The sequence below is a fragment of the Phoca vitulina genome, unplaced genomic scaffold, assembly GCF_004348235.1.
Source record: "Phoca vitulina isolate PV1807 unplaced genomic scaffold, GSC_HSeal_1.0 scaffold16, whole genome shotgun sequence".
NCBI lineage: Eukaryota > Metazoa > Chordata > Mammalia > Carnivora > Phocidae > Phoca > Phoca vitulina.
This window is the reverse complement of record NW_022589719.1, coordinates 28,471,605-28,475,196: the sequence shown is the minus strand read 5'-3', so window position 1 is coordinate 28,475,196 and position 3,592 is coordinate 28,471,605.

The following is a 3,592-nucleotide window of genomic DNA, read 5'->3' as shown; positions in this document are numbered from 1 at the left end:
GACTGCCCTGCTCGTTCACTTCTCGCCTTTGGAAAGGTGGGGAAATGTCACTCCAAGCCCATGGGTGGTAAACCAGCACCCCACCTCAACCCTCCAGCGAGGGACAAGAGCCGGCACCAAATGGGGGTGGCGTGGGGTGATGTCTTGTGGAAGCACCTGCTGCCTTTGGCTGGGGGGGGGCTCCTCCAGTGAGAAGGGAAAAGACGGACAGAGGTGGCTCCGCGGGTTGGGTACCCTGGGTGGGAGCCTCAGAGCTGGAACGGGAGCGGGCAGGTCCCGAGGGCACCCTCTCAGCAGTGGCACCCGCGGGTGGGCGGGAGGCGGGGAGGGCAGCAGCGAGGGAGAAGTCCCAAGCCTCAGCCAACCCCCTCTGCGGCTAGGATGGCCCTTCAGAGTTGTCCGGAGTTGGTGCCAGGAGCCAGGGCTCTGTACCCTGTGTTGACCAGTAGTTCTAACTGGGCTGCCCCAGGAAAGGGGCGTGACCTTGGCGGCTCCCTTCAGCCCAGGCGGTTCCCTGAGAGGGCGGACAACCTTCCCAGCAGCTGCGGGACTACATCGTCAGTCCTGAGGGGGGATCTGGGTGGTGGAGCCGAGTTCACAGGACAGATGGAAAGAGGACGGTGCTATCGTTAATGGGGGCGGGATGGAGATGAAAGACAGGGAGCTAAGCTGTCACCTGGTCACCAGCTTGCTATCACTGAAATCCGTTTATTCGGCAACCCCCAGGGCACAGACCCCGCCCACAACTGCAGGCGCCGCCCCCCTCTCGCTCCCCAGCTCTTCTGTGCCCGGCTGCTCAGCACACATCCCAGGGCGGAGCATCTGCAGAGGTGCTGGATGCAAGGCCATCTGAGGCACCCACCCAGACCCCAGTGTGGCAGTGAGGTCCCAATCCCAGCGCAGTGGCAGGAATAATGAATTTCTAGCTGGGAGCGTGCAAACCCAAGGCTTGAGAGATGCAAAGGACTTAGAGACCTTCTTGTCCAGTAAGACTTGAGGCATGTGATGGAGAGTGAGGTCTGGGATGCCCTGGTCAGCTGTGACCCTACCAGCGACCTTAGGTCCAGCTCCCCCACCTGTAAATGTCCCAGGTGGCTGTGACCCTGGCATGCGCTAATGCCTCCAAACCTCTCAGTGGTTTGTGCTTGCGCCCCGGGACAGCCGGCCCACGTCACAATGCCCCCTGGGATCTAATTTCAGGATGAACGTGCAGCATGCTGGCTGTCTCCACGTTGCCACTTCTGGAACAATCCAGCTGTCAAGGTGGTAGTAGCTGAGAGTCAGTGCCAAAATTTGCTCATCGCTATTCAATAAAGTGTGCAGTTTGAGTTTTCTCCATAGAGCTCAAGTAAATCGTGTTTATTTTGAACGTTAGAAAAAAAACAAAACGAAGGGCAGGAGGATAGCTGTAAACATTTTCCCCAAGGTGGTCCAAATCTAAAGAATGCTTCTCTGGGCTCCCTCTCCCCGTTGACAGCGGGGACCACAGAGGCCCAGAGAAGTGTCCTGAGGTTGCACGGATTGTGACGTCTGAGCTGGGAGGAGAGCCCTGTTCTCTGACTCCCAGGCTCGCTTTCGTCCCTACACATCACACCTGGTGGGATTCTTCTGGTTTCAGAGACAGTTTGTGGAGGGCACTGTGATTACCCTATTTTGGTTTGGGCTCCCCCAGGAGCAGACCTAGAGGGAAATATTTGGGGGAGTCACTGACCTTGGGGGGGGTGATCCCAGGGAGCACGGTGAGGGAAGGGGTGGTGAGACAGACAAGAAGAAAACCGACCACCGTGCATTACAGAGCGGGTCACGGCTATGGGCGATGGGCACCCAGTCCTTCCGCAGACCCTCTGGGAGACCGTGTGGCACACGACTCCGCATTGTCCTCCCGAGGGCCTGAGGATGCCACTCTCATCCCTCTCTTGTTCCCAGGCTGTTGGCTCTCCAGCACGTCCAGCTGGCTGGGGCCAAGGATGGAACCTGCCTCCTTTCCACAGGCCCCTGGGCACATGCAGGCTCTTGGGGAAGAGTTGAGGGAGCTGTCCGCAGAGGGCCTCCGGGCTGCCCAGGATTCTCACTCCCTCACACTGTGGTCAGCATAGTCCCTTCCCAGGACCCCTGGGGGGCTCAGAGCTGTCCTCCTTCAGGTAGTATTGACGTGACATGTTGGAAGGCCCCGATGGGATCCAACTTGCTGAGAACATGTTCTGCCCGAGAGAAGCCTCAGGATGCTTGGGCCCCTGTCCAGGGCTGGCTGGCTCCAGCAGGCCGGGGGACTGCCTTCAAGACCCCAGGTGGGTGAGGGCTGCTTTTAATGAATGGTAGGAGCTGGTCTGAATTCTCAGACTCCAACACTCGGGGGGGGGGGGGAGTTTGGTTTTGGGTGAACACACACTTCAGGGTCCCTTACCTGGATTCCACACTTCAGGAATCTTCTGAGAAGCAGTAGAAGATGCGGAAGAGAGGATGCCTGAAGCCTGGTCCATGGTGTCAGTTTCACCGGACCCAGGGAGTTCCCAAAGGGCCCAATGATCGGACCCAGTTCAAGAGACCTAATTTTGGAGGTTTTTAGATCAATAAACTCAAGGACAAACTAAGCCGAGTAGGACAAACCACAAATAAATAAAATCTTTGAAAAAAAATTAGGATAACTCAGAGGTTTAACAGTACCTTCCCTTAACTTTTTTTAAAAATAATTTTTAAAAAGACTTTATTTATTTGACAGAGAGAGAGAGCACAAGTAAGCGGAGTGTCAGGCAGAGGGAGAAGCAGGCTCCCCACGGAGCAGGTAGCCTGATTTGGGGCCTGATCCCAGGACCCCGGGATCATTACCTGAGCTGATGGCAGATGCTAAACCAACTGAGCCACCCAGGTGCCCCAAGAGATTTCTTTTCTTTTTTTTTAAGATTTTATTTATTTGACAGAGAGAGACACAGCGAGAGAGGGAACATAAGCAGGGGGAGTGGGAGAGGGAGAAGCAGGCTTCCCGCCGAGCAGGGAGCCCGATGTGGGGCTCGATCCCAGGACTCTGGGATCATGACCTGAGCCGAAGGCAGACGCTTAATGACTGAGCTACCCAGGTGCCCTGTTTTTTGTTTTGTGTGTGTGTGTGTGTGTGTGTGTGTGTGTGTGTTTTAGAGAGGAAAGAGAGTGGGGGAAGGGGCAGAGGGAGAGAGAGAGAACCTTAAGCAGGCTCCACGCTCAGTGCAGAGCCTGACGTGGGGCTCGATCTCACGACCCTGAGATCATGACCTTAGCCAAAACCAAGTCAAAGGCTTAACCAACTGAGCCACCCAGGTGCCCTCCCTTAACTTATTTCTAACATGTAATGCGTTCACATCATTAGAAATAAAAATATGTAAAATTGTATTCAGTGAGACGTCTCCCCCATCCCACGTCTACCCAGCTCCCCCTCTTCTTCCTTTTACGGTTTCTGATTCTGGGTGTTCTTTCCCAGTTCCATTGTGTAAGTGCAAGCAAATCTTATTTTCTTTCTTTGTAATCCAAAGACAGCATAGTATAAGCCTGGTTGTCACCTGTTTGTGTGCATGTGTGTGCTTCACCTAACAATCTCTTTTCAAGATTTTTTCCCAGCACC